General features: G+C 46.5%; 1 pseudogene; it reads left to right on the forward strand.

Moving 5' to 3' along the window:
* Window positions 1-1411: 1411 nt before the first annotated feature.
* LOC134912408 (5S ribosomal RNA) lies at window positions 1412-1530 on the forward strand (annotated as a pseudogene).
* The last annotated feature ends 20656 nt before the right edge of the window (window positions 1531-22186 follow it).

Consider the following 22186-nt stretch of genomic DNA (forward strand, 5'->3'; position numbering starts at 1 on the left):
TAAAATCAGTGGTGCCTCCAACGCGTTTCAGCCTCTGTCAGGCCTTCCTCTGGGAGAATGGTGACACAGAGCAGAGGGGACGAGACGATCCATGAAAGAACTGGTCACGTGACCCGGACATTCAGAGAGCGCGCTCGTAACTAAGCAACCGCAGGACGAGGAACGGAGGAAGAAGTCGGTGTCGGAACTCGGGTCATCATCGGGAAAAGACAACAGGTGAGTGTCCGTATGAGGCGAGGTTAGCCTGGTGAGCAGCTCCGTAGAGCGCCCCCCGGACTCCCTTGCCTCAGACAGGCTGCTCAATCGAACCGACTGGCGCACGGGGAACGTCCGAAGCAGGACGCACCACGGACAGCCAGGGTGAGAGGAGGAAGCCAGTCCGGAGGAAACCACTGTGTCTGTGTACCATATGAATGAACACTGAGTGCTCCACACCGTGAAGACTCAAGTACCTTTTACAGTATTACTGCAGAAGCAATTGAGTACTCAAAAGACTGTACCAAGTAGAATCTGGTGAAACTTGCATGCGGGACGCCGCATTAAGAAAGGGTGACATTGAGAAATTATATGGACAATACTGGACTAAATTGCCTAAATAAACGGAGCTTAGCACTTTAAAAAATACAGTTGCCACATAATTATTTCATCCACGATCTGGTATATACTATACTTTATAAATTACACTGGTCAACTATAAAAGCTATTGTCTCATATATCACCTTCCTGTGTAGGTTATACTGTACCTAAAACCATACAGACAATTAGTGATAATAAATTGAGGGGTAAGCACATTACAATCACCAGGATTGAGCGCAGCACAAATTTGTATTTTTTGTTTCTATTTGGAGGTTGGTCACCTTTAAGTGCGGCAGCTTATCCGAACAAAAAGGGACTCACTGCGCAGTTAAGCAAACAAATTCATTGTACATGCATTATGATATTGGCAGTGATTTAATCAAAACCCTAATAGACCTGTTCTAGTCAGGATACACCACTGTAATTTGGCTACAGTCTCCTTGTTATCTGTTTCTGTTTCCTTTATTATTAACATCCTGCAGTTGGATACTTTTATATAGTCTGCTGGTTACATTGTTATCTTTTTCCATTTGTCTTTTTATCTCAGACATCCTATACCTAGGCAATTTCTGATTACTATGTTATAGGAATCCAGCCAATTATAGAATTGATGTTACAATTCATTCCATTATTGCCAAAATTACAAGCATTGTTTACTTATTTCTTTCTTTTCTTTATTTCGTGGACTCTCCCCATTGATTCAGGGCCACGTCCCTGTCTAACATTGGCAGCAGATCCATCTGGTTTCCTCTATCTCGGATATCTGTCCTGAATAACTATGTAAATTCGTGAACTCTCATCAGTGATTCCAGAGCTTCCAATTATTGTTCATTCTCTCTACTATCATACCACACTGGAAACGCCCGAAGCCGTCTGATCTCGAAAGCTAATCAGTGTTGGGCTGGGTCAGTACTCAAGTGGGTGACCATTGAGGAATACTCAGTTTAGTAGAGCTTATTGGTTTAGCATACACAGTGTCTAACACTGACAGAAGATTCACACTGCCATCTTACTTTCCACCCTTATACTACCTATAAGTATAACCAGTATCCAGACTGTATTATTTGTATTAATTATACCCTGACAGGGAACATAAAACAGTGTTTTGTTTATCAGTAGAACGTACCGTCTAAAATTTAAACTATTTGTTTACAAACATTCAGAGTCTCTTCCGTCAGCCGGAATTCAGTTTCCATCTTGTATCAGCACTCTGTGCTATTTGAATATATTATTATCTTTTTGACCATTATTTTCTTTATGAACCACTGATCATCTTAAATTCTGTTGAATTATTAAAATTTGAATTTTTAATCTATTCTGACTAATTCCTATATTCATTTAAAGTTAAGAGTGTGCCCACAAAAGAGTCTTCTTTTCTCCTTATTGTCCTATGTTCTCATACTGACTCAGGGTGCACCACCAAGCAATATCAGAATTAGAAAACATTGTTTTCTTGCAATCATTTGATTTTGGTTTTAGAATATCACTCACTTATATTTACTATATTCTGTGCGGTATTCCCTCCCTTTCTTGTTAAACAATTTGTATGTCTGACCCTTTGTTTTCTGGATTTAAGAAGACATATTTACTGCTTACATTCTGCAGTACCTCTGGCTCAAAGCTGCCCACCTTAGGGAATGGTACCCTATCTTTGTCGGTCATACGTAACCATTCATTGCAAAAAGCCTCCGTGTGTGAACCATATTTTTCACACATAATAAACCTCGCTGACCCTCTCGGCCCCGGCACTTCAGCCTGAACCCTGGCTAAACGTCCCTTAGTTGAGCAACTGGCTCCCATAATTGTGGCCCTTTTCCCACAAACACCAAAATACTCAATATAAGGCGACGGTGAAAGTTCTCCGAGCGCTTCCACCCACTCTCGCCCACGTTGGCCAGTACTACCATACACTGTCGATAGCGAAGGCGATGTACCCAACCTAGGACCCCTAATTGACCTATATTTACTGGAAGTTTTTAGGAATAACTTACCCTTTCCAGTAAAGTGTTTGTCGTTGGAGATTTTCCTGAGAGAGACCAGCGAAAACTCCCTTTATGCACTTGTACACAAATCACGCTTGCGTATGCTGTACACAGCGCTAATGATACTGCGATTTTACGCAAAAGCTCGTAAAAGGGGTATCAAGTTGCGCTATATATCGCACCCACAAACGCGCGGTCCAATCGCACAGAGTATAGGTACTTGTTACCGATCTGCCGTACGACCACTGGAATCGAATCACAAGCTGCGAAACCTCAGCCGGAGCGTATCAAAAAAACTATATGGGTCACAAAGTTCACAATTCACAATTCCCTACCATGCTCCTGTGCAAGTCTCCTCACGACTTATGTATTTCAATGTATATTAACGTGAGTCAGCCGCCTCACGCCACCAAGCCTCCACTCGCCTGGTGTACCACGGGACCCGATTTCCAGGGTTCAAATTCACTCACTCCACTTTCGCTCACTCAAATACACTTTATTTTTTTGTACAGAAAATTTTCACTCGTTCAGATTGGCAGTATTACCCCCAGAGGCAATACAGTTTAAACAAAAGTTTTATAATAATCTGCTTTAGAAACTGGGTAGTTTTGTGCTATTGTAGCATGGCTACTGTCCCACCTTTAACTAAACGAACTATCGTGTGGTTTTATTATGCGCACATAACCCTATGCAAACTTGCGTAATTACGCAACCGTGCGTACCTCTATGCCACGTGTGCGGCCTTGCGCCACGTGCACATTTTCGTACGCTGTCCTCACGTTCCATACCACGTGTACCAATGTGTGTACGCAATTCAACAAACCACACAGTCTCTATAAATGTGAGCAATACTAATTACTATTGCCCACTAGACACAACTTGTTCTGTATAAACTTTTATGCAGACCTGCATTTGTGTCTTTACACTTACTTCCTTAAATACTGTTATTTCAAATTTACCTATATAGCAACAAATGTATCCGGTTTCACACAGATCTATAATGACTGCAATAATCTATAATTTAAATGATATGATTCAGATTGGATAGCTATCTTGCAGAACATACACTGATATAAATATACACATAATTATAATATATATATGTACCATTCACTAGCCTTCTATGTGACACCTTACCTCTTATTTGTATATCAAAGCTATTTGCTTTTCACTGCTAAAAAAAAAAGCAGTTACACAGGTTAATTTGCATTTCAATGGCTATCCTCCCTAGTAAGCAGATTCTACAAGTCTTGGAAGGAAAAAGAAAAGAAAAAAACCAAAACCATTTCTTTCCCTTTTCTGTGTGCAATTTCTTACACCAAGCCAAGCATTAATCTCACCATTTACACTCACTAGGCCCAATTGAAACTATTTGTAATTAACTATGGCATGGGTTAAATAAATGCATTGGTAACTCATAAATGGTGCTTGATGTGACAAAGGAAACTGATTGTTCTGAGCAGACTGAAAATCAGCTATTTAGAAAGTGACCTTCCTAAAATGGCCACTGTTCCTTCCCCTTCCACATCCATGAGGTTTACACAAGATGGTGGACAGGCCATGTGGTTAGTCCAAAATGGAGGGCAGACCATGCGGCTTCCTTTGTCACAAAGAAATCACACATTATACCAGCACCAGAAGTTATTTTAGGCCTGAGTTTAAAAAAACAAAAAACTACTGTATATCAAGGCTATGCAGCAACTTTTAAATGTACTTTTAAATCTACTTAACAGATAAACAATCCAATCTGAATCAAACACAATATGACTTATTTGAACTTTGTTTTGCAACAATAAAAATAAATTTTAGCATCTTAAATATTATGAGAAACACATTGTCCCTTGAATTTTCATATCATTGGCTTACTGATAACACAACAGAACACACGGATATGATTTTCTCAGCGTCAGGATGCGTCCACCACAAGCTGATCGACCACAGCGTCGCGTTTATAATGTACAGTGCATCATTAAGACCATGATATCCCGAAAGAGCTCCCATCTGTAAATACCAAATTGCTTTCTAACAAATATTTAAATGCTCACTCTAATATATACTGCAGACACCAGGCGCATCTTATTACCATATACGATAAAAGTGCGCTGTACAACGCAAAACACTGCATCCCATAAGAGAAAACAATACACCCACACATTATCTGAGTTCCAAAGCTCATTGATGTATATATTTGTTATTAAAAGGATATGGATTCAATATATTACAATGTACAGTATACATATAGTTTCATGGTTACAATTTATACAGTAATCAGTCAATACAAAATACATACAGTTACAGGCCAGCGATACAATTTCCATATCTTTCTCTTAATATATCCGTCCCTCCATATCACTCTCTCTCTCTCTGTAAAATCATGCAGGCACTCCATCATCGTGTGGGACAAAAACAGCAACTGAGAACTGTGTGTCTCTGCAATGTGTGATCTAGTTTTGGGGGAGGGAACTTTCTCATTCATGATGAGTCACTAGTCTATTTGTATGCTTAACAGGTTCAGCCTTGAAGACATCAAAAGGGGCTGGCCTGAGCTTCCTGTCCACTATCCTAATAAGAGTGATTTTAGCTTTCATACATTTAATCATAACTCCTTGTTGCAATGTCCTACAACTTAATAACAAGTATCAAATGAATCTACACATTAATCTGGTTGCTTTAATAGTAAATATGACAGGTCTATCTTGCTTCGTTCAAATAATACACATACATGACGTCATTATATAATATTAAATCATTATGATGTCTGGCGCTTGATATTATTATAATTATGTACTGTATGAAATAAGTGTCGAATCCATCTCTGTGGCATGTCCGTGTAAATGCATGTGTTACCATATATTGCTGTGCTCGCTGCGTGTATTTGCAAGTATAGCGACTTATATGTGTGTAGAGTTTGTATGTTCTTTCTATGTAATATTTTTGACTTCGACAAGCTATTCAATCCTGCTCAGCATCCAGGAGCTGTTCCTGGATCCAGTCCCGCAAGCTAAATCTAACATCACCCCTTAGTGCCTGACCGTAACCACCCCCCAGAGGTGCAGCTGGTAAGCGTGCATGCAGCAAGATTGAGGCTGCCATGTGGTCCCTGCAATCTCCCCCCTCAAAGCACCACTTACCCTGATGGGCAGGTCCTCTGGTCCTCGCTCAGTGGCATGGGTCATGGTCCCGAAGATCTCCTCAGCATCCGGTAACATAGCGGCAGCTCAGCACACTGCAGGTGGAAAGTCAGCCGCTGGAACGAGGACACCAAGAGGATGAGACCAGCGAGCGGGAGTGTGCAGGCGATGTCGGGGCTGTTGAGAGCTGGGAGGTGGCGGGGGCCGCAGCGCAGCTCCCGGACCTAGAAAGCTGCAAGACACATGGGAAGGGGAGGGGGGTGGAACAGTACACTGACACATTGGAGGGGGGGGGGGGGCAGTACACTGACACATTGGAGGGAGAGGTGGGGAGACAGTACACTGACACATTGGAGGGAGAAGTGGGGGGACAGTACCCTGACACATTGGAGGGGGGGGCAGTACACTAACACATTGGAGGAAGAGGTGGGGGGACAGTACACTGACACATTGGAGGGAGAGGTGGGGGGACAGTACACTGACACATTGGAGGGAGGTTGGCAGTACACTGACACATTGGAGGGGGGGCAGTATACTGACACATTGGAGGGGGGCAGTACACTGACATTGGAGGGAGAGGAGGAGGGACAGTACACTGACACATTGGAGGGAAGGGGGGCAGTACACTGACACATTGGAGGGGGGGGCAGTACACTGACATTGGAGGGAGAGGTGGATGGACAGTACACTGACACATTGGAGTGGGGGGGGCAGTACACTGACATTGGAGGGAGAGGTGGGGGACAGTATACTGACACATTGGAGGGAGAGGTGGGGGGGACAGTACACTGACACATTGGATGGGGGGCAGTACACTGACACATTGGAGGGGGGGCAGTACACTGACATTGGGGGGAGAGGTGGAGGGACAGTACACTGACACATTGGAGGGAGAGGTGGAGGGACAGTACACTGACACATTGGAGGGAGAGGTGGGGGGACAGTACACTGACACATTGGAGGGGGGGCAGTACACTGACATTGGAGGGAGAGGTGGAGGGACAGTACACTGACACATTGGAGGGAGAGGTGGGGGGCAGTACACTGACACATTGGAGGGAGAAGTGTGGGGACAGTACACTAACACATTGGAGGGGGGCAGTACACTGACATTGGAGGGAGAGGTGGATGGACAGTACACTGACACATTGGAGTGGGGGGGGGGGCAGTACACTGACATTGGAGGGAAAGGTGGGGGACAGTACACTGACACATTGGAGGTAGAGGTGGGGGGGCAGTACACTGACATTGGAGGGAGAGGTGGAGGGACAGTACACTGACACATTGGAGGGAGAAGTGGGGGGACAGTACACTGACACATTGGTGGGGGGGCAGTACACTGACATTGGAGGGAGAGGTGGAGGGACAGTACACTGACACATTGGAGGGAGAAGTGGGGGGACAGTACACTGACACATTGGTGGGGGGGCAGTACACTGACATTGGAGGGAGAGGTGGAGGGACAGTACACTGACACATTGGAGTGGGGGGGCAGTACACTGACACATTGGAGTGGGGGGGCAGTACACTGACACATGGGAGGGAGGGGGGGGGGGACAGTACACTGACACACTGCCGGTGGAAAGCCAGCCGCCCAGACGCTGGAAAGAGGCTCTCAAGAGGAGGAGACCAGCGGGCAGGAGTGTGCAGGCGATGCGGGACTGGTGAGCGCTGGGAGGTGTCGGGGGCCGCAGCGCAGCTCCTGGACCCTGAAGCAGCTAGACACATTGCTGCAGCCGGCTGCCCATTCACCCCACCACGGCACTAAACCTGCCTTTCCTTGCCAGTATCGATGTGAGGCTCCGACCCTGGGTACGCCCGAAGCTCCGCCCCCATTCAACCCGAGGCTCCGCCTCCTACCAATCCAAAATGCATGCTTATACAGTATAAGCATGCATTTTGGATTGACCGAGGACACGTGTCGCAAGAGATTCTACGACATCAAGCGCCGTGTCAAGGCTAAGATGGCCAAGGAGGCAAAGTCAGCCAGACAAACAGGGGGTGGCCATCCCTTTAGAGCGTCGTATCGTGAGTGTGAGTAGCCGGTGTGGTCCCTTATTCCGCCAGAAGTGGTTGGTGCGACTAATGTCCGGGATTCGGATTGTCCGAGGCAGGATGGTGAGTTATGTATTGTGTATTTGTTGTGAGTATACATATGTGCTTTGGCCTTAGTTGTGTGAAATGTATTGTAGATAATTGTGCATTTAATTAATGAAAGGGTGTAAACTATTGTGTGTTGTGTATTTTTTAGGAATTAGTTTAGGAGTTGATCGCAGCAGCAAGTTTGTTGGCAATTGGGCAAAACCATGTGCACTGCAGGGGGGGCAGATATAACATTTGCAGAGAGAGTTAGATTTGGGTGGGTTATTTTGTTTCTCTGCAGGGTAAATACTGGCTGCTTTATTTTTACACTGCAATTTAGATTTCAGTTTGAATACATCCCACCCAAATCTAACTCTCTCTGCACATGTTATATCTGCCCCTCCTGCAGTGCACATGGTTTTGCCCAACTGCGAACAAAATTGCTGCTGCAATCAACTCAGAATTAGGCCCAATGTTTTTATTTAGAGTAAAAAAACAAATTTAACAAAATATGCATTTGTAAAGGTAACTGCTACACAACAGATAAACAAAACCACATATATAGTACATACACTACAATCAGATAACTATATTTGTAGTGAGCAAGAGCTACATTTATATTGTAATGACATTTGATACCGTAATTGTTTCTATAGAAAATACACACAAAAAAACACTTACCGCAAAAATGACGCAGGATCAGTTCTTGCCTTACCTGCCTCCCTACATCTGTACTGACACTGTTGCCAGATATTTCTAACTCCTCTACTTGCTGACTGTTTTCTTCATCACCAACATCCTCCTCCTCCTCCTCAACATGTGCCAGATGTTGCTGCAAACACATGTTATGAAGAAAACAGCAGAACACAATCATAGTCACCTTTGAGGGACTATACAACAAAAGCCCTGCAGACTTATCCAGACACCGAAACCTAGATTTCAGTACACCAAAACATCTTTCTATCACATTCCAAGTGGACTTATGTGCATTATTGTAATTGTGTTCAGCAGGGGAATCAGGTTGGGACAATGGAGTAAAAAGCCAAGAGAAGCAGCCATATCCCCCATCACCTGAAATACATATATAGCCAACATTAGGAAATCAGGTTTAGCCAACAAACTGTAAACATAATTACCATGTTGAGGTTAACACACATACACACAAAAAACATGGTACTTACCCAGCAGCCATCCATCAGGCATTTGTCCGGCCTCAAATTTATCAAAGAGGGATGACTGACTGAGGATGAGGGAGTCATGGCAGCCACCAGGGTAACCTGCAACAACACTCATAATTTTAAGATTTGCATCACAAACCACCTGGACATTAGTGGAGTGGTCCAGATGTCTATTGGTATAAATATACTGCCTGCCCCTAGGTGGTCTCAGCTCAACGTGTGTGCAATCTATGGCACCTAGCACATTGGGCATGCCAGCAAGCTCATAGAAAGCTACCCTGACTGCATGCCACTGCGACTCCTGGGTAGGGAAGCAGATAGAGGCATCTATGTGTGGATCCAAAGCATCCAAAACCTGAGTGTACATTCAAAAATATAAGGTAAGTGTCATGACCAGTAAGAAATACAAGACTGTATAATGTAACATTACACATAAAATACTTTGACATAGGAGGAGTATGTATGGTTTACCTCACCTGATTTAAATATTTAGAAAAGGTGGGCTGTGAGATACCAATTACATCGCCAGTCACAGCCTGAAAGCTGCCAGTAGCCATAAAGTGCAACACAGCCAGGAGTTTGTGCAGGCCAGAGACAGAGTGAGAGCGTGCTGTCTCAGGGTCTAGGTCCAGTTTGACAAGGTCATACAGATGGAAAATGTTGTTTCTATTTAGCCGGAACATCTGTATGACCAGGTCATCGGCCAATGCTTTTAAGTTTAAACGCCCCCTAAAAAAACGAGGCCTACGCAGCTTCCGTGGCACCTGTACAACCTGCTGACCATGTTCAGTTTCCTGGCCCTGGTTTCTTCTAGCCTGATGGAGCAGTCTCAGGTATCCCACAGCATACAAAAAAATCAGTACTACACACGGCAGCAGCCATTTCAGAGTGAGGGATTTGTAAAATGTGCTTGGGTCCCTTTTAAAGGGCCAAAAATGCAGGTGTGATTGTCGAATTTGAAACACATGTAAACATGGTTCTCAAAAGCAGGTCTATTTTTTCCCCGTGTTTTTTTACGATTCGCTTTTTTTCACGGCCGCAAATGCACTTTCACGGTAGAGATTACAAATACGAATGATTAGTTCTATACCTATACAGCCGTGTTTGACCAATGGGTGTAATCATTCATATTTGTGAAGTTGTGTTGCAGAAAAAATACGAATGCCCTCATCACTGCCGAGATTTGTGATTAGTAAATTCCCAAGATGACACTATGAAGAAAAAACACCAACTCGGTCAAAATCGGGACTTTAGTAAATATACCCCCTGGCTAGAATCAGCCGTTCAACTTCGATGCCGTTAAACATAGCCATGGTAAGTCTTGATAGACGAATGGGCCCTGTTGCAGAAGATCTTCGAGAAGAGGTAGAGGCCACGGATCTTCTAACAGCATCTCAAGAAGATCCGCGTACCAGGCCCTTTGAGACCAGTCCGGAGCAATGAGGATTGCTTGAACCTTTTCCCTTTTTATTCTTTTTAGAATTCTTGGGATCAGAGGAAGTGGAGGAAACACGTACACCAGTTGGTAGACCCATGGAGTTGTCAGAGCATCTACCACCACTGCTTGTGGGTCTCTCGACCTGGAACAATACCGCTTGAGCTTCTTGTTGAGTCGAGAGGCCATCATGTCGTTCTGAGGATATCCCCACCGACGTGTCAACCACCGGAACACCTCCGGGTGGAGGCCCCACTCCCCCGGGTGCAGGTCGTGTCTGCTGAGGAAGTCTACTTCCCAATTGTCTACTCCCCGAATGAAGACAGCCGACAACGCTACGGTGTGTTTTTCCGCCAGGGGAAGATTCTTGACACCTCTGACATTGCTGCTCTGCTTTTCGTTCTGCCCTGTCGGTTTATGTACATTACCGCCATTACATTGTCTGACTGGACCTGAATGGCCTGGTTTCAAAGTAGAGATGAGGCCTGCAGAAGGGCGTTGTAGATTGCCTTGAGTTCAAAGATGTTTATTGGAAGGACGACTTCCCGACTTGACCATCTTCCTTGAAAATGCACCCCCTGGGTGACTGCTTCCCAACCTCTGAGGCCTGCGTCTGTGGTTAGCAGAATCCAATTCTGAATCCCGAACCTCCGACCCTCGACGAGGTGAGATGTCTGTAGCCACCACAGAAGGGAGATTCTGGCTTTTGGTGATCGACAGATCCTCTGGTGCATGTGAAGATGCGATCAGGACCATTTGTTCAACAGATCCAGCTGGAAAGGCCTCGCATGAAACCTTCCGTACTGAAGTGCCTCGTACGAAGCCACCATTTTCTCCAGAAGGCAAATGCACAGGTGCACAGAGATCCGGGTTGGCTTCAGGACAGCCTGAATCATCAACTGGATTTCCATAGCCTTCTCCAAGGAAAGGAACACTCTCTGAGACTCTGTGTCCAGTATCATTCCCAGGAAGGAGAGCCTCTGCGTCGGTTCCAAGTGAGATTTTGGTAAATTCAGAATCCACCCATGATCCAGGAGTAGTTTGGTTGAGAGGCCAATGCTGTCCAACAACCGCTCCCTGGACGGTGCCTTTATTAGAAGATCGTCCAGGTACGGAATTATGTTTGCGGAGTAGAAACATCATCTCTGCCATCACCTTGGTGAACACTCTCGGTGCCGTAGAGAGACCAAATGTCAGGGCCTGAAACTGGTAGTGGCAGTCCTGCAGTGCAAACCGTAGATAAGCCTGATGAGGCGGCCAGATCGGAATATGAAGGTACACATCCTTGATATCCAGAGACACTAGGAATTCCCCCTCCTCCAGACCTGAGATCGCCGCTCTCAGAGACTCCATCTTGAATTTGAACACTCATAAGCACAGGTTCAACGACTTGAGGTTCAAAATTGGTCATACCGAACCGTCCGGCTTTGGTACTACAAACAAGTTGGAATAATATCCCTTGTTTTGCAGATGATGTGGAACTGGAACAATGACCTGTGTCTGTACCAGTTTTTGAATGGCGTCCTGTAAGGTTACACTTGCTTCCTGTGAAACTGGTAAGTCTGATTTGAAGAATCTGTGAGGTGGAAGCTCCTTAAAGTCCAATCTGTAGCCCTGGGAAATAAGATCTATGACCCAGGAATCCTGGCATGATGTTGTCCAGATGTGAGTGAAAAATTTTAGTTGGGCTCCCACCTGCCATTCCTCCAGGCATCTCGGCCTACCGTCATGCTGAAGGATTTGAGGAAGCAGAGCTTGAGCTCTGCTACTGTGAACCGGTAGTTGCTGGTTTGCGTGGTTTACCTCTAGCACCTCTGGTGGCTGTAGAAGAACCTCTGGTTTTGCCCTTAAACTTGGCAATCCGAAAGGACTGTAGATTTGGTCCTGAGAAGGCCTTCCTGGCTGGGGGAGCTGAGGAATGAAGATATGTAGACTTACCCGCAGTAGATTGAAGATCCATTTGTCTAGTTCATCTCAAAATAGGGCCTCTCCTGTGAAGTGTAGGCCTTCCACGCCTTTCCTGAAGTCCGCGTCAGCAGTCCACTGGCGTAGCCATAAGCCTCTGCGTGCTGACACTGCCATAGCAGCAGTGCATGCATTAAGCAAGCCTATTTCTTTTATGGCTTCTACCATAAAATTTGCAGAGTCCTGTATATGTTGCAGGAGTAAAATAATCTCCCCCTGAGGCGAGGTACCTAACCCCTTAATTAGGTTACCCAACTATTTGGCAACGGCCTTAGTAATCCACCCACATGCTATAGTGGGTCTGTAGGCCACCCCAGCAGCTGTATACAAAGATTTGACTGTATTCTCAATTCTACGATCAGCTGTGTCTTTCAGGGAAGCTGCACTCGGGACAGGCAGTACAATTTTCCTATCAGAATTAACCCACGGTATTTAGTTCCTTTGACACAGGAAAAGTGGCTGAGGATTTCTTTTTTACTGTATATTAAAATAAGATTCCTCAGTCTCCTCTGTTACCTTATCAGGGATATGCAGAACGAAGATTCTGTGAGAGATGCTATTCCCTGTGACAGAGTAGCCTTCTCCACCTCTGAGTCCACCTCCCCCTCCTCCATGTCTGACCCATCATCATCAGAGTCAGACTGCAGGATATGGGCCAAAGGACGTTTTTGCGGACAAATGGCAGGGGACTAAGATGCTGGTTTGGGTACTGAGTCTCTGTTCATAAACTCAGCCATCGATTGTCTTAAGTATTGCGTCTCTTTCTCATTACGGGACAATTTAGAAGAGATATTGGAAATCATTCCCCTAATGGAATCCAGCCAAGCTGGCTCTGCCCCGCTAGCCTGGGTGGGTACACAGCACTGAGTACACCGTAGTGAACCCCCCCTGGAGAATAGGAACACTGTGCCTTACATGAAACACACTCTTTGTCTGACATACTGTGACAGTGACAGCACATACAGGAAAAGGTTAAATGCACAATTAACACACAAAGAGCTCTTCAAGAGAGACACAGAGATAGCCTGGGGCCAGCACACAGCGCCCTTACTGCTAATGCCAAGCTTAGCCGGGTCGCAGACTAAGTACCCAGATTGGGGACTTAGTACACTAGTAAGCGCTCCCCCCCGGCTATGACCCCCTGGTACAGCTGAGGTAATCTGGAGTCTCTCCGGAGGAGCTGCGCGTCCCTGTCAGTCAGCATCTGTGTTCACAGCAGAGGGAAAATGGCGCTGGTGAGCTGCTGGATCTGCTCATAGTGAAGCCCCACCCCTTCAATGGCGGTGGTCTTTCTGCTTTTTTATACTGGCTGAGGTAATGTTAGTGCTTAAAATGGAGTCAGTCGCCTTTTAAGTCTGTAATGCCAGTCTGGGTACTGTGTACACCAAAGAAAAAACAAAGGGGTTTATTCAATTAGCGTCGGATCCATTCCGACATGCATTTGTCGGAATGGATCCGACAATCCCTATTCAAATCTCATCTCAATTCGACTTTGAGATGAGGGACCCAGAGGAGGAGAGGGGGGGAGGCGCGGGGAGACCAGCGGGGACTGCTGCCGGCAGATGGAGGAGATCAGCGCTACAGTAGCGCTGCAGGAGGATGTCAGACAGCCGCCCGACCTCACGGCAGTGTCCACCCAGCTCCAGCAAGCGTGACCTCACTTGCTGGAGCCGGGTGGAAGCTGCCGTGAGCGGCGCGACTGTGTGACATCCTGCTGCAGCGCTACTGTAGCGCTGATCTCCTCTATATGCCCGCGGCTGTCCCCCGTCTCCCTGCGCCCCCCCCCCCCCCCTCTCCTGCTCTATTCCCTCATCTCAGTCAGACATTTTTTATGTCGGACTGAGATAGTCGAAAAGCGGGACAAAACCTGTCGGTTTTGGCTCCGTTTTCGACACAAGCACGTGGATTGGCAGCTATTCCGCCGATCCACGTGCTTTTCGACAAGTCAAATTCATCGACTTGTCTAAAAATTTTGGGATATATTGAATAGGTCGAATCACGATTCGACCTTAAGAAGTCGAAAACTGCCGTCTTTTCGATAGACAGCAGCTTTCGACTTTAATTGAATATACCCCAAAGAGAGCAGAAAACAGTAGACTCTTGTTGAGGAGCATTCAGTTTTAGACGCACAAGTGTGTATTGTAAAAATCTGTTAAGATCATAAGAATTTTTATTATTATATTATTAATAGTATGGAGTTCCAATGTTGCCAGTAAGTGTGAATTAATAAAAATTAAATGAATAGTGAATAGCCAAGGCTATAATAAACACTCAGCCGGATTCATTGTGTTGTAGTTGGTGTACACTACAACCGTAGTGTACTTAGCACAGGCGTGCGCAGAGACTGACTGGCGGGTGCCGCTCCGGACTTCCCCCCCTCCACGGCATTATAGTGTTCTCTCACCTCCCCTGTCCTGGATATAAACTGCTCACCTGGGCGGCCCAGGTGAGCGGACCAGGTGAGCAGTCTATATCCAGGACAGGGGAGGCGAGAGATCACTATAATGCCGTGGAGGGGGGGGGGAGTCCGGAGCGGCACCCTCCAGTCAGTCTCTGCGCACGCCTGTGGTACTTAGACTCAGTTAGCTCCCTCAGAAGTGGTGCATCCGCACTATGCACTGAGTCTGGAGACTCCGCCGCACCCGTAGAAGCTGTGCCTCTCCGTACCCTCATGCCGCCATAATGACCGGCGACCCGCTATCCGGGATGCCGGCTTAATACTCACCACTCTTCTATCTTCTGTCTCTGTTAGGGGTGGCGGCGTGCTGCGGGAATGTACGCTTGCCGTGGTGGGGCAAGCGAATAGTTCCCTCAGGAGCTAGTGTCCTGTCAGCGGGGAACGGGACCATTAACCCTTCAAGAGGTTGCCCCCCCCCCTCCCCCAAGTCCCACGAAGCAGGCAGGCTCTTGCCATCCAGACCTGCATGAAAATAACAAACAGATAAAATAAATGCAGAAAACTCTTTGTGAGCTTCCAGCGACGTGACCGGCTCCTCCGGGCACATTTTCTAAACTGAGTCTGGTAGGAGGGGCATAGAGGGAGGAGCCAGCACACACTATCAAATTCTTAAAGTGCCCAAGGCTCCTAGTGGACCCGTCTATACCCCATGGTATTAAATGGATTCCCAGTATCCTCTAGGACGTAAGAGAAATACTGGCTGCTTTATTTTTACACTGCAATTAAGATTTCAGTTAGAACACACCCCACCCAAATCTAACTCTTTCTGGACATGTTACATCTGCCCCACATGCAGTGCACATGGTTTTGCCCATCTGCTAACAAATTTGCTGCTGCGATCAGGTCTGAATTAAGCCCTTTGTGTCTCTGAGTCTCCCCCCTTCACTGTGTGCCTCTCAGCCTCCAACCCTTCACTCTGTCTCTCAGCCTGCCACTTTCACTCTGTGGGCCAGATGCATCATCGCTTGGAAAGTGATAAAATGGAGAGTGGAAAAGTACCAGCCAATGAGCTCCTAACTGCCATTTTTCAAACACAGCCTGTTACATGGTAGTTAGGAGCTGATTGGCTGGTACTTTTTCACTCTCCATTTTATCACTTTCCAAGCAATGATGCATCTAGCCCTGTGTCTTTCAGCCTCCACCTCCCTTCATTCTGTGTCTAATGCTTCTTACTGACAGAGCCCACAGCAGTAGTGCCCCTTACACATGCCCACAGTAGTAGTGTCCCTTACACATGTCAATAGTAGTAGTGCCAGTTACACAATGTCCACAGTAGTAGTGCCCCTTACACAATACCCAATAGTAGTAGTGTCAGATACACAATGCCCATATTAGTAGTGATGTGCACCGGACATTTTTCAGGTTTTGTGTTTTGGTTTTGGATTCGGTTCCGCGGCCGTGTTTTGGATTCGGACGCGTTTTGGCAAAACCTCACCGAAAATTTTTTGTCGGATTCGGGTGTGTTTTGGATTCGGGTGTTTTTTTCAAAAAACCCTAAAAAACAGCTTAAATCATAGAATTTGGGGGTCATTTTGATCCCATAGTATTATTAACCTCAATAACCATAATTTCCACTCATTTCCAGTCTATTCTGAACACCTCACACCTCACAATATTATTTTTAGTCCTAAAATTTGCACCGAGGTCGCTGGATGGCTAAGCTAAGCGACACAAGTGGCCGACACAAACACCTGGCCCATCTAGGAGTGGCACTGCAGTGTTAGGCAGGATGGCACTTCAAAAAAATAGTCCCCAAACAGCACATGATGCAAAGAAAAAAAGAGGCGCACCAAGGTCGCTGTGTGACTAAGATAAGCGACACAAGTGGCCGACACAAACACCTGGCCCATCTAGGAGTGGCACTGCAGTGTCAGACAGGATGGCACTTCAAAAAAATAGTCCCCAAACAGCACATGAATTCTTAGCCTTTTCCTCTCACCCCCAGTTGCGGGAGAATGTGAAGGAGGAGATGTTGACGGGTCACGTTCCGCTTGACTTGACAATTTTCTCACCAGCAGGTCTTTGAACCTCTGCAGACTTGTGTCTGCCGGAAAGAGAGATCCAACGTAGGTTTTAAATCTAGGATCGAGCACGGTGGCCAAAATGTAGTGCTCTGATTTCAACAGATTGACCACCCGTTAATCCTGGTTAAGCGAATTAAGGGCTCCATCCACAAGTCCCACATGCCTAGCGGAATCACTCTGTTTTAGCTCCTCCTTCAATGTCTCCAGCTTCTTCTGCAAAAGCCTGATGAGGGGAATGACCTGACTCAGGCTGGCAGTGTCTGAACTGACTTCACGTGTGGCAAGTTCAAAGGGTTGCAGAACCTTGCACAACGTTGAAATCATTCTCCACTGCGCTTGAGTCAGGTGCATTCCCCCTCCTTTGCCTATATCGTGGGCAGATGTATAGGCTTGAATGGCCTTTTGCTGCTCCTCCATCCTCTGAAGCATATAGAGGGTGTTATGATTCCCGTACTCCAGACCAGAAGAGATCTTATGGCAGAGGTCTGAGTACTGGGAAGATATGCTGGTTGTGGGAGCAGGAGAGCCTAGTAACCCCTGGCGCCCTAACTCCGTTGTCTCGCCCGTGTTATCAGAAATCCCTTGCGAGACTATGGTTGCTTGAGCCCATGGCAGCCGCGTTCGAAGGGCGGATTATGTCTGCCCAACCCCGATGCCCCCGCAGGTCTTAATGGGAGACAAAGGGAAATCCGAGACAGGGTGATAACAAGGGGCCCTCTGACTAAGCAACCAGGCCAGGGGTTACAAGCTAACTAACTTTAACCAAAGGTATGTGCGGACTAGCCGCCAGGGAAAAGGACAACCAAAGAACCACTGATCCGTTACTCCTATCCAGCACCGCTGGATACCAGAGTGGATCTGTGGGAGCGGAATCCTCCGCAAAAGCTCCAGAACACAAATTAACTAAATAATAAACAGTTAGCGGACAAGCCGCAACACACGGCTGAGCCGCGACTCACGAACACCACAGGATGTTAAAGGTGCTCGGTCAGACTCCAGGAATAGATGGCAAACTTCCGAGTACAGGATCTCTGAGGACAGGAACAACCGGATTGAGCAGGACTGGAAACTCTCTGTAGCAGACACAGGCAAACAGGAAGCTATCACCGGCGTCTGTAAGAAGTCCTGAGGGTGCCTTTATTCAGGAACCCTCCAATCAAGATCCAGACAGGGTAATCAATGGAAATGCCGTGCAGCTTGCATGCTGCACGGCCAGCACATAATCAGGTAATTTAGGACAGACCCAGCAACGGGGAACGCGGCTGAACGTGGCGTCCCTGTTGCTAAGGTCAGAGCGGCTCTGTGCGCCCGGCGTCTAGCGTTGCCAGGGAGCCGGCGGCTGAACGCGCACGGCGTCCCTGGTTGCTAGGCGCCGGGCCGCACCGACGAGCGGACCCCGGCGCCTAACAGTACCCCCCCCTTGAGGAGGGGTCAAGGAACCCCTAAAGCCAGGTTTCTGAGGAAATTCTCGAAAAAATGCCCTTTTGAGACTTGGGGCATGAAGGTCCTCATCCAGGACCCAAGACCTTTCCTCTGGCCCATAACCTCTCCAATGTACCAAAAAATAAAGCCGACCCCGGGACAACTTGGAATCGAGAACCTTCTCCACCAAGAACTCCTGCTGACCCTGTACATTTACTGGAGATCTCCCCTGAGATATTCTACGAGGAAATCTACTGGACGAAACATAAGGTTTAAGCAATGAGCAATGGAAGGTATTTCCGATCCGTAAAGTTTTTGGTAAGCGTAACCGGAAAGCAACTGGATTGACTTTTTTGATAATGAGAAATGGTCCAATAAATCTAGGACCCAATCTGGCAGAGGTTTGTCGGAGTTTAATGTTGCGAGTCGACAACCACACCCTGTCTCCTACTTTAAAAGTGCACGGCCGCCGGAGTCTGTCAGAAAATCTTTTTTCCCGCAATGCTGCTTTTCTGAGAGCCAGGTGCACTTTTTTCCAAATAAGTTTAAGATGAGAGGTCAGGGCCAGAGAGGAGACAGAGGAATGTTGAAAAAATGAATTAGCTCTGGGGTGAAAACCAAAAACTGCAAAAAATGGAGACACATTGGTGGAGGAATGACAGGCATTATTATAAGCAAACTCCGCCAATGGAAGAAACTCAGACCAGTCATTTTGGAGTTTGGCCGAGTACAAACGCAAATATTGTTTAAGAGATTGGTTAACTCGCTCAGTCTGTCCATTGGATTGGGGATGATAGCCGGAGGTTAATGATAATTTCATCTTCAACGAAGCACAAAAGGACTTCCAAAATTGTGCAATGAATTGTGGACCCCTGTCAGAGACAATATCAGTGGGTAAGCCATGGAGTCTGAAAACATGGCGGAGGAACAAGACTGCCAATCCCTGGGCAGATGGCAATCGGGGAAGAGCAATGAAATGGGCCATTTTGCTAAAACGGTCCACTACCACCCATATGACTCGGCATCCGGCTGACAGAGGGAGGTCCACCACAAAATCCATGGAGATATGCGACCATGGCCTAAGGGGAACATTCAAGGGCATAAGTTGACCTATAGGCAAAGAACGGGGAACATTATGCTGTGCACAGACCTGACAAGAAAAAACAAACTCTTTAATGTCTTTGGAAAGACCAGGCCACCATACTGAGCGGGAGACTAATTCCAAAGTCTTAGCGATTCCCGGATGCCCGGCAACCTTGCTATCATGAAACTCCGCCAAAACAGTAGCTCTCAAAAACTCAGGGACAAAAAGACGACCAGCAGGAGTATTTCCAGGAGCTTGATGTTGAAGCAGCTTTAACTGGGTAAATACATCCTGTGTGAGGCCTGCCCGAATGACTGAAGACGGAAGTATGGGAGTAACAGGACTGTTGTCTTGAACTGGAAGAAAACTGCGTGACAGGGCATCTGCCTTAGTATTCTTGGAACCTGGCCTGAAGGTGATAATGAATTTGAAACGAGTAAAAAATAAAGCCCAACGAGCCTGCCGGGCATTCAGTCGTTTGGCAGATTCAATGTATTGAAGATTTTTGTGATCAGTCAAAACTGAAATGGTATGGGTCGCTCCTTCAAGCCAATGCCTCCACTCCTCGAAAGCCCATTTAATAGCCAGCAATTCCCGGTTACCAACATCGTAGTTGGATTCTGCAGATGAGAATTTCCTGGACATAAAGGCACAAGGATGTAATTCAAGGGAATCTGGATCCTTCTGAGAAAGGATAGCCCCTACTCCAACCTCCGAGGCATCAACCTCAACAATGAAAGGCAATTCTGGGTTGGGATGTCTAAGGACAGGGGCTGAGACAAAGGCTTGTTTCAAGGCCTGAAAAGATAACTCAGCTTCACATGACCAATTGGTAGGATCTGCTCCCTTCTTAGTAAGTGCCACAATGGGAGCAACTAGGTCAGAGAAAGAGTGAATAAATCTTCTATAGTAGTTTGCAAACCCTAAAAAGCGCTGAATTGCTTTTAAATTGGTGGGTTGCGCCCAACTAAGGATGGCTTGGAGCTTCTTCGGTTCCATACGGAATCCCCGAGGGGAAATAATGTACCCTAAAAAGGATACCTCCGTGACATGAAATTCACACTTCTCCAGTTTGGCATATAGGTGATTTTCACGTAATTTCTTTAGCACCTGACGCACCTGGGTAACATGTTGTTCTTCAGAGTCAGAATATATCAAAATATCGTCTAAGTAGACTACAACGAATCTTCCAAGAAATTCACGGAGCACATCATTAATGAGATCCTGGAAAACTGCCGGAGCGTTTGACAGGCCGAATGGCATAACCAGATACTCATAGTGGCCTGATTGAGTACTGAATGCCGTTTTCCACTCATCCCCTGACTTGATTCTGATGAGGTTATATGCTCCTCTAAGGTCAATTTTGGAAAAAATCACAGCCGAACGTAGCTGATCAAAGAGGACAGAGATCAGCGGCAGAGGGTAAGTATTCTTTACTGAGATTTTATTCAAAGCTCTAAAGTCAATGCAGGGTCTGAGTGAACCATCCTTCTTCTCTACGAAGAAGAAACCTGCACTTAATGGGGATTTAGATGGCCTGATAAAACCTTTCCCAAGGCTTTCTTTCACATACTCATTCATGGCCATAGTTTCAGGACCAGACAATGCATATAACCTTCCTTTAGGCAACGTGGCACAAGGAATTAGCTCAATGGCACAATCGTAAGGCCTATGGGGAGGCAGAATATCCGCATTGCCCTTGGAAAACACGTCGACAAAATCCTGATATTCCTCAGGAATGGGTGCAGGAACGGCGGCAGCTACTCGGATAGGAAGCGTAATACATTCTTTACTACAGATGGTACCCCATTGTAAGATCTCCCCCGACTGCCAATCAATGATGGGATTATGAAAGGCCAGCCAAGGGTGACCCAGAACCACAGGAACTGCTGGACAATGAGTAAGGAAAAACTCAATCTTTTCAGAATGCAGGGCACCCACCGAGAGTAAAACAGGAGGTGTACCTAGAGAAATAACCCCATTGGACAAGGGACTCCCATCTAAACCATGCATGGTGACACACCTACCCAAGGTTAACTGAGGAATACCTAAGGCCTTGGCCCATGTTAAATCCATAAAGTTCCCTGCAGCTCCACTGTCCACAAAAGCAGAGACCGAGGAACAGAGGCTGCCAAAGGAAACTTTAGCAGGAACTAACAGTGAATTATTTGAGGAGATGAGCTGCAGACCAAAGTGAACCCCCTCACAACTCACTTGGTCAGGAAGTTTCCCGATTTGTTCGGACAACTACGGGCAAAATGTCCCTTACCTCCACAGTATAAACAAAGACCAGAATTTTGCCTCCTGGTTCTTTCTTCAGGAGACAATTTGGAGAGACCTATCTGCATAGGCTCCTCCATGTCTACAGGAATGGAAAGCACACAAGGAGACGACCCGACAGAAGCCCCTTTTTCAGCCCTCCGCTCTCTGAGCCGACGATCTATCTTAATAGAGAGCTCCATGAGTTTATCGAGAGTCTCAGGAGCGGGATACTGAAGGAGACTGTCTTTTATAGATTCAGATAAGCCGAGGCGAAACTGACTGCGCAGGGCTGGGTCATTCCATCCACAGTCGTTCGACCAACGGCGAAACTCAGTACAATAATTCTCTGCGGGATTCCTACCCTGTCTAAGAGCACGCAACTGACTCTCAGCGGACGCCTCTCTATCAGGGTCGTCATACAATAGCCCTAAAGATTTTAAAAAGGCGTCTACAGACGATAAGGCCGGATCGTCTGTCTTTAAACCAAAAGCCCAGGTCTGAGGATCCCCCTGAAGCAGAGAAATAATAATTCCAACCCGCTGAGCCTCCGTACCTGAGGAGACTGGTCTTAAACGAAAATAAAGTTT

The sequence above is a fragment of the Pseudophryne corroboree genome, chromosome 4 (assembly GCF_028390025.1).
Source record: "Pseudophryne corroboree isolate aPseCor3 chromosome 4, aPseCor3.hap2, whole genome shotgun sequence".
Classification (NCBI taxonomy): Eukaryota; Metazoa; Chordata; class Amphibia; order Anura; family Myobatrachidae; genus Pseudophryne; species Pseudophryne corroboree.